Genomic DNA, 13,750 nt, shown 5'->3' on the forward strand with positions numbered 1-13,750 from the left:
TGTCTGACTTTCAATCTCACCTAGAATCACAGATTACACACAAAAGAGCTACTGTTCTGGGGGAAGACCCCTCAAAGGAAAAGAGAAAATTTATCAAAGTGACTTCCTACTCTTTATTCTCTCTTTGTCTAATGGAAGGAGAAACAAAAGGATGGAATGTTTTTCACTGTATGAAGAAGTGTTAGTCACTCAGTCGTGTCCAACTCTTTGTGACCTGGACTATAGCCCACCAAACTCCTCTGTCCATGGGATTCTCCAGGCAAGAATACTAGAGTAGTTGCCATTTCCACCTCCACGGGATCTTCCCAACCCAGGGATAGAACCTCAGTCTCCTGCATTGCAGGCAGATTCTTTACCATCTGAGCCACCAGGGAAGCAGGCCTTAAACATCAATATGATAATCTCAATATTTGCAAAGAAAATACCAACATCTATGTCAATAAAAATTCTCAGTAAACTAGGAATAGAAGGAAACTGTCTCAAATTTATAAAGGACATCTTTGAATCTAAACAATATCATACTTATCATTAAAAAAGTAGACTTTTTTCCAATTGAAAATAGAGTTTTTTCTGTAAGGTCTTAAAAAAGGCAAAGATATCCACTCTCACTACTCTATTTTACATTAGACTGGAGATTCTAGCCAACACAATAAGGCAAGAAAATAGAAAATTTATGAAGATTAGAAAAGAATTAAAACTATCTTTATTAGTGAAGCTAAGCAGGACCCTGTGGGATTCCTGGGTATTTTCTGAGTGCCCAATTCCTTGTTTGTAGAGAACAGACCTCCATGACCTTTCCTAAGTTCCAAAGGGCAGGTGTGAACAGTTGTTAATCAGAGAAGGGAGGGAACACAGAGAAAAGAGAGGAGGAGCAGCCAAGAAACAATAGTGCAACCTTAGGCAGGATCCTGTTTCTGCCTCAAGGAATATACATAACAGTATTTTTGTGCTCTTTACAGAACTAAAAGCCCCCAAACAAATGGATTTACCATTCTTCATTCCAGAGAAGAACCACCCGAGGCCAGATTAAGGAAATGCAAGCCCTGTACACCCTGATCCTTATTGGCAACCCAACCTTGAACCATTGCTATAAAACTCCTCACCAAATTCTCCCAGGTTGAGACACACAGTTTTTGAGGACAGGAACCCGCTGTGTCCCCCTTTACCTGGCAAAGCAGTAAAGCTATTCTTTTCTACCTCACCCAAAATTCCATCTCCAAGATTCAATTCAGTACCAGGGCACAGAGACTGAGTTTTCTGCATTATTAACAGATGATATAATTGTCTGCATAGAAAATCCTATATTATCTTTTTTAAAAAGGTACTAATATAACTGAGATTACCAAAGTGGCAGGATACAAGTTTATATAAGTCAACTTGGGCTGTCATAACAAAATGCATAGACTGGTGTGTGTGTGTGGAGGCAGGAAGTGATACTTAAAAACAAAAATATATTTTCTCCCAGTTCTGGAGTCTGGATGTTCAAGATCAGGGTGCCAGCAGGGTGGGGTTCTAGTGAGAGTTCTCTTCCTGGCTTGCAGATAGCTGCATTCTTGCTGTGCAATCTCTCTCTCTTCCATTTCTTAGAAGGCCACTAATCCCACCATGATGGCTCCACTCTCATTAATTAATCTAACCCTAAATCCCTCCCCAAAGCCCCATCTCCAAATACGATCAAATTGGGGGTTATAGGTGAAACATAAGAACTTGAGAGGTGGTAGATAATATCAACATACAAAAATCAGTTATGTGTATATGTGTGTATAATACACACAAATATATAATTGGGAAATGAAATTAAAGAAATAAAACTATTTACAGTAGCATCACTATATGAAATTCTTGGGGGTAAATTTGAAAAAAAAATATGTGCAAGACCTGAAAACCATAAAATATTGCTGAGGGAAGTTGAAAAAGATCTCAGTAAATGGAGAGATATATCATATTCATTGATTGGAAGAATCAATACTATTAAGATATCAATTCTCCACAAGCTGACCTATACATTTAACACAATCTCAATTCCCTAAGTTAATTGTATGTGTGTGTGTGTGTGTGTGTGCACGCATGCAAGTGCACTTGTGTATGTGTTCGAAAAATAACAAGCTGATACTAAAAAAGATTCAGAACAGCTGCAACAACTTTGGAAAATGAAAACAAATTGGAGAGAGCATGCCCTACCTGATTTTAAGATTTAGTCTAAAACTACAGTTAAGAGAGCATGGTATTGATATAAATATAGACAAATAGATAAGTGAAACAGAACAAAAATAGGCCCACACAAATATGATGCAATGATTTTTGACAAAGGTACAAAGTCAAATCAATAGAAAAAGGATGGCCTTTTTAACAGATGATGCTGAAATAATTAAATATCCATATAGGAAACAAATTACCTTGACCTAAACTGTATCTGTTTTCTATGGCTGCATAAAAAAAAATTACCTCAAACAGTTTTTTTTTTTTTGCTTAAAATACAGTGACTTTTATTTACAGTAAATGTATACATGTGCTGATTAGTCATGCTGATATTACATAAGAACACAAACTAAACCATCTAAACCAAACTAAATCATACTAAAGTTTAAAAGAGAGAAAAATCAATCCTATCAGCCATCCTGAAAATTCAGAAGAGTTCATAAATAGCAAGCTCTCACAAGGAGGGAGGTCAACACAATTGGTAATTTATATAATTTAACATGCTACAAATGAGGAAAATAAACAGGGCAGGGGATGAGGACAGGAAAAGTCCTGTCAAGATTCTCTTCATTTTTTATTGTATTGCTTTCTTGGTTTCAGGGGGGAAGATTTTGACTTCAAAAGTAACAATATATTTGAGAAGGGAATTTACATCTTGCTGTTCTAGATGGTATTCTTCAGCTATTTTCTTAGAAGTTCATGTGTCTGGATAAAGTTTATGATTATTGAGAAGTGTCAACGCCACTACAATGGAAATTTTGGGAAATTTTGCCTTTGGAAATGTTCTTAACATTCATCATGTCAAACTGATGGTCTTTCGGCAACCTGAACTCCTTAGGCTTCTGACGTGTTCCGGCATCCTTTACCTGCAAAGAAGACACGGGATCTTGGGAATCAACGTACACATCTTTTAGTAATGACAGCAGTTTGTTCATCTTTTCTATCAATTTCTCCCTTATTTTCTGGATGCCTCCTGCTCTCACAGGAGGTTCTTGGTGGAGGGGTGCCTGGGAGCGGGGGAGGGCTTCATTCTGCTGATTTCCCGTTCTGCCTAGGTTGTCTAGTTTGAAATTCCTGACTGCACAAGCCACCGCAGCCCCCATTTCTTCACAACATGGTACCCTAAGTTACACCACACGTGGTTAAACACTGGTGGGGGTGACCTCCAGGACACACCACTGCAAGTGCACATCTTGGGGCGACCCCTACCTCAAATTTTGTTGTTGTTCAGTCACTCAGTCCTGTCTGCAACCCCATGGACTGCAGAACTCTAGGCTTCCCTGTCCTTCACTATCTCTCAGAGCTTGCTCAAACTCATGTCCATTGAGTCAGTGATGCCATTCAACCATCTCATCCTCTGTTGGTCCCCTTCTCCTCCTGCCTTCACCCTTTCCCAGCATCAGGGTCTTTTCCAGTGAGTTGGTTCTTCACATCAGGTGGCCAAAGTTTTGGAGCTTTAGCTTCAACATCAGTCCTTCCAATGAATATCCAGGGTTGATTTCCTTTAAGATTGACTGGCTTGATCTCCTTGTAGTCCAAGAGACTCTCAAAAGTCTTCTCCAACACCACAGTTCAAAAGCATCAATTCTTCAGTGCTCAGCCTTCTTTATAGTCCAACTCTTACATCCATACATGAGTACCTACCTCAAACTTTGTGGCTTAAAATAACAACCAATTATTAACTCACAGTTTTTTAGGTTCTTGCCTACTTCTGGATTCTCTGCCCTATGTCTCAGAAGGCTAATATCCACTTAAATGTGGAATCTAAAATACAAAACGGAAACAGACACATGGACATAGACAGCATACTGGTGGTTGTTGGGGGGGGTGCGGGGGGGCAGGAATGCAGTGGGAGGTTGGAGTTAGGATATGTAAGCTATTATATATGGAAGTAATAAACAACAAAGTCCTACTGTATAGCACAGAGAACCGTATTCTATATCCTACGATAAACCATAATGGAAAAGAATAGTTTTTTTAAAGCTTTTAGAATATATATGTGTGTGCATGTAACTTAATCACTTTGCTATACAGCAGAAATTAATACAATGCTGTAAATCAACTATACTTCAATTTAAAAAAAAAAAAAAAAAGGAAAGGAAGGCTAATATCAATGTGTTAGCCAAGATGTGTCATCATCTGAAGCCCAGAGTTCTCCTCTAAGCTCATGTGGTTGTGGTAGAATTCAATTTCATGAAGTTGTAGAACTAAGGTCCCTGTTTCCTTACTGACTGTCAGCCAGGAAGCACTTTCAGCAACTAGGTGTCAGCTTTCTTTGGCACATGGCCTCTTCCATCTTCAAAGCTAGCAATGGATAATCTCTCTTACATTCAACTTCCCTTACTCTTTCAATCTTTTACTTCAGGTAAAGCCCAAGCCTTTTTAAGGTCTCACTTGATTAGGTCAGGCTCACCCAGGATGATCTCCCTGTTTTAAATTCAAATTATTTGTGATGTTAATTGCATCTTCAAAATCTCATCACAGTAGCAGTTAGATTAATGTTTGAATAACTATGAAAAGATGTGTACACCAGAGCTCTTGGGAGTCAACTTAGAATTCTGCCCACTATTCACAATTTGTATCATTATAATAATTGAATTGTAATGTGACATAGCCTAAATGTAAAAAAACTAAAACTATAAAACTTCTAGAAGAAAATATCAGAGAAAAACTTTGTGAGTTGGATTAGGCAAATATTTCTTAAGTATGACACCAAAGCACAGTTTATAAAAGAAAAACTCGACAAACAAGGGTTCACAAATCCTTTTAAGAACTTGTCCTCAAAAGACACAATTCAAAGAGTGAAAAGGCAAGTCACAGTAAATATTCACCAGTTACATATTGGATAAAAGACTTGTGCTCAGAATATATAAAGAGCTCTCAAGCCACAAGAATAAGAAAATAAGCCAATTAAAAAATGGGGAAAAATGTGAACAGACACTTCACCAAAGAACAAATATGTATAGCAAATAAGCACACAAAAAAGATGGTCATTGTTATTGATCATTAGAGAAATTCAAATTAAAGCCACAATCAGATACATTATGTACCAATTAGAATGGCTAAAATTGGAAATACTGATAATACTACTGATATCAAAAAGGTTTTGAGCAAGTGAAACTCTCAAACTCTTAATGGGAATGTAAAAATGATATATCTGCTTTGGAAAACATTTGGCAGTTTCTTTAAAAAAAGTAAACATATACCTGAAGTACAACCCAAATATCCCACTCCTAGGTATTTACCCAACATAAATGAAACATGAACTCCCCAAAACTTGTACATATACTATTGGGTTGGCCAAAAAGGTCATTCAGGTTTTTCTGCCCAGAAAATCCTGAATTACCTTTTTAGCCAATCTAATAGATTCATAGCAACTGCTTTTGTAATAAACAAAAATGAAAAAACCAAAATGCCTGTCAAAAGATGAAGGATTAACAAATTGTGATATATGCATACAATGGAATACTATCTAGTAATAGAAAGGAACCAACTTTTGAAGCACACAAAATGATTGAAATCTCAAAAACATTATGTTGAATGAGAGAAGCCACACAAAAGAGAGTACATACTGTATAATTCCATTTATTTAAATTTCTAGAAAGTTTTAACTAATCTATACTGACAGAAATAAATTGCTGGTGGATGGGGAAAGAGCAGGAGTGAAAGGTTGGCATGAGGGAACAAAATGGCATGAGGGAACTTTTGAGGGTGATGGGTATATTGTTTATCTTCATTGTGGTAATAATATATGAGTGTATACATACATCAAAATTTATCAATTTGTGAACTGTAAATATGTTCAAATTACATCTCAAAAAAGATTTTTTGAATATATAAAGTCAGTAAAATGCTGGTGTCATCACCACAAGTGGAGAATTTGAAAAGGAGCACTTAAGTATTGCTGAGAGCTATATTTCATGAATTCACCTCTAGGCCAAACTGTAACAAGACTAAAACATTGCACTAAATTAGGAAGAATTAATACAGAGCTATTAATAGGTGTGTAGTGGTATCTCTTGAAATTAATGTTTTGAGAGTCCTATAGCTGGGCCCCTAATATCCACTGTCTGCAGTGGTGGTCAACACCATTGTTGTGTTCAGCACAGCCTTAGAATGCATGAGTCCTAGAGTAAGTGCAATAGCATTGAATACTCTGGGGACTTCACTGGTGGTCCAGTGATTGAGAATCCTCCTTTCAATGCAGGGAACACTTGTTCAATCCCTGGTCAGGGAACTAAGATTCCACATGCCATGGGACAACCAAGCCCATGCTCTGCAACAAGAGAAGCCTGCACACCACAATGAAAAAGACCCAGTGCAACAAAAAAAAAAAAAAAAAAAGAAAGAAAGAAAGAGAGTGCTCTGGATCTAGGATCTGATAAGGGAAGCAGGAGGAATTTTTATGGCAAACTATTCCTAGAGGGTCTTTGGCCAGTAATTCAAATAAGAACCTTTTTCTGAAAGAATGTTTTCTATCATTTTTATTGTGTAATTAATCCTTGTTCTTTGTAAAATAAGCGAGGAGCTAACATACAGCAGAAAGGCATTTACTTTTATTTTTCTAACCCTTTTCCCCAAAGATGCATGCTAAGTCGCTTCAGTTGTATCCGACTCTTTGAGACTCCATGGACTGTAGCCCACCTGACTCCTCTGTCCCTGGGATTCTCCAGGCAAGAATCCTGGAGTGGGTTGCCATTTCCTTCTCTGAGGACTCTTCCTGACCCAGGGATCGATCCTATATCTCTTGCATTGGCAGGTGGATTCTTTACCATTGAGCCACCTGGGAAGCCCCAATGCTTTGTTATAATAGTCCTAAAAAACAACACACTTATGACCTATCAGATCACTGTCCATGGCGGTATCATCAGCACTTCTGCCTTTCTAACAAGGTCTGCAGGCAGCTCTATGTGCATGTCAGTTTAAGAAACCTAGTAGAGAGTGAAATAAATAATGTAGTACCTGCACAGCAGGGATAGTAAATCCAAAATGGTGTGTTTTTATGCAAACACTATTCTGAAAATCTAAAACAACACATTGAATGCAGAACAAAATCAGATGTAAAGATTTCTCTTTTCAAATGTCAATTCACATAGCACAGTTTAGGCTATGGTTGTTTCTCCTCAAAAACAGAGATTGGAAAAATAATGAAGGAAAAGACTACAATGTCACACTCAGACTCAAAAGCTTCGCAAAGGGCAGAGTAGATCAATTAAGGCCCACCGTGCCACTGTCCTTTCTCAGTCTCTGTCAAAACATGGATGTGTGTGTGCCCATACCTACGTAAATATTTGTATATGTATATGTATGATCAGATATAACTTACCGTGAAATAAATAGGAACTAGATGAAAACGATGTTTGGAAAAGATAGCACATTTCAAAAGATAGCCTGCTATTTCAAAATGCAATGGAAGTTTTTAGTAAATGTAAATGCTGAAGAAAACACAGAGCAAATGGAAGTAATGGAGTGGGGAACACTAAAAAGAGAACCATTGGAGCGATCAACAAAAGCTTATTCTATATTTGTAAGTGAATAAAACCACCTGAGGGCAGGAACCAAGTCTATCCACCTCTGTAAGAGGAGACAGTCAGCGTTTGCTGAGTGCAGAACCTTTGAACAGTCTCTGAGACATACAGTTCTTGCTCTTAAAAGGCTTGGATCCTTGTTCCACCTTCACGTTCCGTCTACCATTTCTCAACCACTCTGCAGATTGGCTGGTCTCTGGTCTTATCTCTTGGGCACTGTGCTTCAAGCTCAGAAAAGAAATGACTTTGAACTCTGGCTTTGGTTTGTTCCATCTGCTAATAACTTCTTCCAAAAGCCTGGATTCATTATATGCCCACCCTACCCCAGTTCCCTGGTGGCTCAGACGGTAAAGCGTCTGCCTGCAATGAGGGAAACTGGGGTCCGATCGCTGAATCGGGACGATCCCCTTGAGAAGGAAATGGCAACCCACTCCAGTACTCTTGCCTGGAAAATTCCATGGATGGAGGAGCCTGGTAGGCTACAGTCCATGGGGTCGCAAGGAGTTGGACACGACTGAGCAACTTCACTTTCTTTCTCTTTACCCCAGTCCCAGTGCCAACTTGAGTGAATGAAGTGTCCACCATTCTATGGAATTTTCTCTTGACCGCCAGTGTGCTGAAGTACTCAATAAATATTCCAATGAAGTTTTAGGGGATGAATAAATGGTTGAATAGATATGACACAGGAGAGCACTTGTCACATGAACAATCCTTTTAAGAGTAAGGGTACTGTAGATTGGAGGGCTTCCCTGGTGGCTCAGAGGGTAAAGCGTCTGCCTGCAATGCAGGAGACCTGGGTTCGATCCCTGGGTCGGGAAGATCCCCTGGAGAAGGAAATGGCAACTCACTCCAATATTCTTGCCTGGAAAATCCCATGAACAGAGGAGCCTGGTAGGCCATAGCCCATGGGGTCGCATAGAGTCGGACACGACTCAGCGACTTTGATTTTTTTTTGCTTTAATGTAGGCTGGAAGAGGATGACCACCATTTGAGAGAGAACTTTCATATAAAATTTTTTGAAACAGTAGATAATCAAGGGACATGCAAGTTGAAAATATGGCGAAGTGGAAAATAAGAGCCTTAAACTGAAGCCTGCCTAATACAGAGAAGAGAACAGATTCAGAGGGATATGTAGTGAAGTAAACCATTTTTTTCTCTTGGACAGGAGGTATGTAGAGAAAGAAAGGGGAAGGAAAGCAAAAAGGTGTAATATTGGTTTGGCCAAAAAGTTCGTTCTGGTTTTTCCATAGACAATTACGGAAAAACCCAAATGAACTTTTTAGCCAACCCATTAGAAACCCCAGAGAGTAGTTGTTGGACAGATATATAGCAATTAAGAAGAATTTCTTACAAGTGATTGTTTTTAAATTTCTAACTTGAGTGACTTTTCTCTGGCAGCTAACTGACTCCTAATAGACCTGGTTCCAACAGAATATAGACTCAATTGAGGGTAGGAATTTTTGTCTGTTTTATTCACAAAAAATAGAGTTTGGTGCAAAACAGGGGCTCAAAAGAGACATACATAAATCCACAAAGTTGAAGGTATGATTCAAGCTAAATGATTATTTTGTAATCTTCTTGCACTACAGTCTAAATCGAAGGGGTTTATTAGTAACAGGGAACGTGAACCAGGGAATCTTCCATTTGCCCCTTCAGATCTGTTATCCATTGTTCTCCATCCTGCTCTCTGCCTTCAGAGCCTGGTCTGTGCAAATCATATCAATGTCTTCCTTATCCTTTACTTTCCAGGTGGGCTTGGCTTATGAAGACTTTCTGCAGAAGATCAGGGAGAAAATTCAATGACGTCCAGGAATTTATTTCCATATTTCCCTCCCTACCAGTTTGCCTTGAGCTTGATGGGTTCCTCAACCAAAGCAACCTTCTCTACAAGACTCTGGCCTTCCAGGTCCCAGTAAATGCTTTCTTATCTCCCTTCAGGCCGACCAGTACTAACATCCTTGCAGTTACCAGCACTAAAGTCTGTGGTTCTTGCAATATCTTTTATGGTTTCTCTATATCCTGCCCACATCTTCATAAATAGTGCCTTTATTAATAACTCCTGAGATTATCCTAATTCAAGAGCACCCTCTGTTTCCTGTTGGGGTCCTGGCTAATAAAGGAAGAGTTCAAATTAGCTCTTTTCCAATATAATCTCTCCAATGTGCATCTTGACCTCTAAAAATGACAGTGCATTGAAAGTGGGTTTTCATTTGACATCATCTAAGGAGTGAAGGAGGCAAATATTCATGAGAAGGAGGATGACATTTTAGCTAAGAGATTCTTCTGCAGATATATCTGATGGCTACAGCAAAGACAAATCAGTGACCTACATTTTTGCAAACTTTTCCATTTGCAGGCATGATCAATCTGTCCATAACATGCTATTCTGAAAAAGATCACAGACTTACAGACTTAAGGAATACATTAAAAAAAATCTATCAGTCTGTTCCTTACATAAAGCCATTTGTAACATTTCCTTCTTCCTGGGTTTGTAATGAGTATATGTATTAGAGAGGGGGGTGGGGGAAACTAAGAAATAATTCCCTGAGAATTGCTCAGCTCTGTATATACTGAAATTAGTCTGATTGTTTAACCATCTTACTGAGGTGCATTTTAAATGAATAGGACCTTAATTTGGGGCTTTATAGCTCAAGGAAATCCAATTCTTTGAAAAAGCGTAAGAAGATTGGCAAGCACGTGAGCAATATCTTTTCTCAGAAAATACATCAGAAGACTGGGTTTATCTTCAACACACAGCAGAGGCCATTCCAGCTAAACCAATCAGCAAATTTAAGTTGGCCACAACATGAACTGTAGCTAGACCTTGGGTCGGGGACCAGATTTATCTTGTTCATATTTTATGGCAAGTGCCATACGTAACTGAATGAGAAACACAATACAAACCTACAAAAAAAGAAGAAGAAGACACTTAACATTTGTTGAAAGAATTCATGATAAGCCATCAAAACATCACAGAAAGGGGATATGGAAGAGAGAAAACAAGAAAAACATGAGATTTTCTTTTCCAAGGGTTTTCTTTAAGCTATTTCTTTGGCTAGACCTGAGGAACTGGGCTACTGGAGTCTAGTTTAATTGTGCATGTAGTTATTTACATACTAAGTGTCCAGCACTAAATCATGACAGAGGCACAGAAAACATGGTCTCTGCCTTCGCAGATATTATAAAAATTGTGTAGCTCTTTTATCATGATTTTCTTCTTTGTTTTCTTTTCTGGCCTCAAGATACTTTGGAGAACTATTTGACATGCATAGCAGCCAGTGTTTCAGCGTCTTCTATTTGCACCTCAAGCTACCCATTCTTCCCAAATGTGACCTAGGGCAGTTGCCAAATTTATCTAATGCCTTCCTTGTTTCTATCCTTTTTTCCTAACTTTTTGGCTCCATTAAAAAAAATGAGTGGGTGATAATCCCACAGAAAATTGAGAGCAAATAAAAGCCATTGGGAAATGTGCATTTTCCTACTGGGGAAGGTGAGTTGAGGTAGAGGTAAGAACAACAAAGTGAGGGGCTTTCCTGGTGGTCCAGTGACTAGGATTCTGTGCTCCCAATGCAGGGGGCCGAGGTTTGATCCCTGGTCAGGGAACTAGATTTCACATGCTGCAACTAAAGATCCCACATGACACAATGGAGATTGAAGATTCTGCATGCTGCACAACTAAGACCAAATTAATTTTTTTAAAATAGCAACAAAGGGAGACAAAGCCTAGCATGCCTGCACCATGACTGTATACTAGAAGTGCTTCAGCTCTGGCAAATGCCTTGGTGGCTTTCTCAGCAAAGGTGAGTTTCAAAAGTCCTTTCAAAAAAGATTTACTAAAAGCTTGGAGCAGGGGCAGAGTACTGGGGTCAGCTGAAAGTTAGCTTTATCCTTGGCTTTGATCCAAAAAGTAATATTCCTTTTATATCTAAACCTTTGAAAAGCTGATTAGCCAAACACTCACATCAACATTATTTCTGGCATCCTTGAATAACGTCCGTGGTATTAAAAAGGGATGTCATTCTTTCAGATATATCATTAACATCTGAGTGTTTACTTTAAATATGTATAAATAATCTATAACCTGGAATAAAAATCTATTAATGAGATTTATAATGCTGAAATTCCATCAGTCCATTGAAGAATATATATACATATATATAATAATTTAGATATAATTTTTAAAGATGTAGTTGCTATATTTCACTAATATTTCAACATATATAAAACTGAGTTACTTTTAAAATAGAATGTTTTATACAGTTGTTATTTTTGCCCACTCACTGTTTTTTATTGTTGCTGTTGCTATCGTTTAGTTGCTAAGTCCTGTCAGACTCTTTTGCAGCCCCATGTGCTATAGCCTGCCAGGTACCTCTGTCCATGGGATTTTACTGACAAGAATACTGGAGTGGGTTGCCATTTCCTTCTCCAGTGGGTTGCCATCTTCCTGACCCAGGGATTGAGCCTGGATCTCCTGCATTGGCAGGCAGATTCTTTACCATTGAGCCACTAGGAAAGCCCCTGTTGTCTTATTAAAAGTCCTTAGGTATACATGTCAATGTATGGCAAAAACTACTACAATATTGTAAAGTAATTAGCCTCCAACTAATAAAAATAAATGGAAAAAATAATTAAAAAAAACAAATAAAATCCACACATTATAATAAACTGAAAAAAAAAAAGTCCTTAGTTAATAGAAGAAACCGTGGGTACCTGAAGAAGGTAAAATGTGCCCAGGGTGCTGTGAATCTTGGGGAAGAACAAACATAAATGTTTCCTAGATTAGAGCCAAGGAAGTGCTGTCCCTTGGTTTGAGCCCACTTAGATCAAGATTTTCACCTCGAGAAAGATGAGACTCAGAGAGCACAAAGGACAATCCTGCAGTTATTTTATGGTGACCTAGGCTAATCTCTGTCTCTTTGGGGGCAGTCTGATTTGGAATTTTAAGGTTCTTTCCCACACAGACCCAGGAATCAGTGAGTTCAAAATCTTTCTCCTTTCACAAGTGACAGAATTAGATGCCAGAAAATTAGGTGACATATTTATTGTCACAAAGCTAAATTAAGTCTAAGTATTACCACTCTTGAAGCAATAAGAATGAGATAATTAAATTAGGTGAGACCAATCTCTGATATGCAAATCTATTTAATTAAAAATATATTTGAATTAAATAAATATAGATGGAAGTGCATCCCACTGGTGCATTTAGGTTGGCACACTGGACAGGCCTCATATTAATAAGTGAACCAAGCCTTTTTATTAACATTGCACAACCTTCAGGAATAATTAAAATCCAGTTCCCTTTGAAAATAAACCCTCCATCTTCCATATAGAATAGTGATTCTCAAACTGTGCAACTTGGAGTCCTCTCAGGGTCACAATGTGGGGGTAATGGGACTTTGAGGATCTGACTTCCTCTGCCTCAACTGGAATATCCCTGCTTTTCCACTTTTGTTCATTTCATATATTGAGGGGGAAATAAATTCACATTGTTTGCGCACATACACACACATATGCAAGTGTATATGTATTTTTTCTCATTCTAAAATAAGTACAGATGGGAGGACTTCCCTGGTGGTCCAGTGACTAGAATTCTGTGCTTCCAATGTAGGGGCCCAGGTTCCATTCCTGGTCAGGGAACTAGGTCTCACATACTGCAGTTGAGAGTTGGCATGCCACACCTAAAGATTCCACATGCCGCAACTAAGATCTGGCAAGGCCAAATGAATAATACAATAAAATTGTAAAATAAATATTTTAAATAAATAAGTGAAATAAGTACAGGCGGGACATGTCTACATCACGTGCCTCCTGATACTATATACTAAGAACAACATACCATTATTTCATTGGCATTCCTGACAAAGATGCATAACCAGTTCTATTCATGAGAAAAAGGCAGTTGAACTCGAATTGAAGGCCATTCAGTGATGTGCTAGAGTTGTCTTATGCATAAAGCTCCTGAGAGCTGACTGTGCACAGTTCTCTCCAATGGCCCATTCAGCAACATCACATCAGAACCTAGA

General features: G+C 38.4%; 1 pseudogene; it reads right to left on the reverse strand.

The window, feature by feature from the left end:
• Positions 1 to 2,773: 2,773 nt before the first annotated feature.
• Positions 2,774 to 3,302, reverse strand: LOC136153410 (NADH dehydrogenase [ubiquinone] 1 alpha subcomplex assembly factor 4-like; annotated as a pseudogene).
• Between the last annotated feature and the right edge of the window lie 10,448 nt (positions 3,303 to 13,750).

Source organism: Muntiacus reevesi, chromosome X (assembly GCF_963930625.1).
Source record: "Muntiacus reevesi chromosome X, mMunRee1.1, whole genome shotgun sequence".
NCBI classification, from domain to species: Eukaryota; Metazoa; Chordata; class Mammalia; order Artiodactyla; family Cervidae; genus Muntiacus; species Muntiacus reevesi.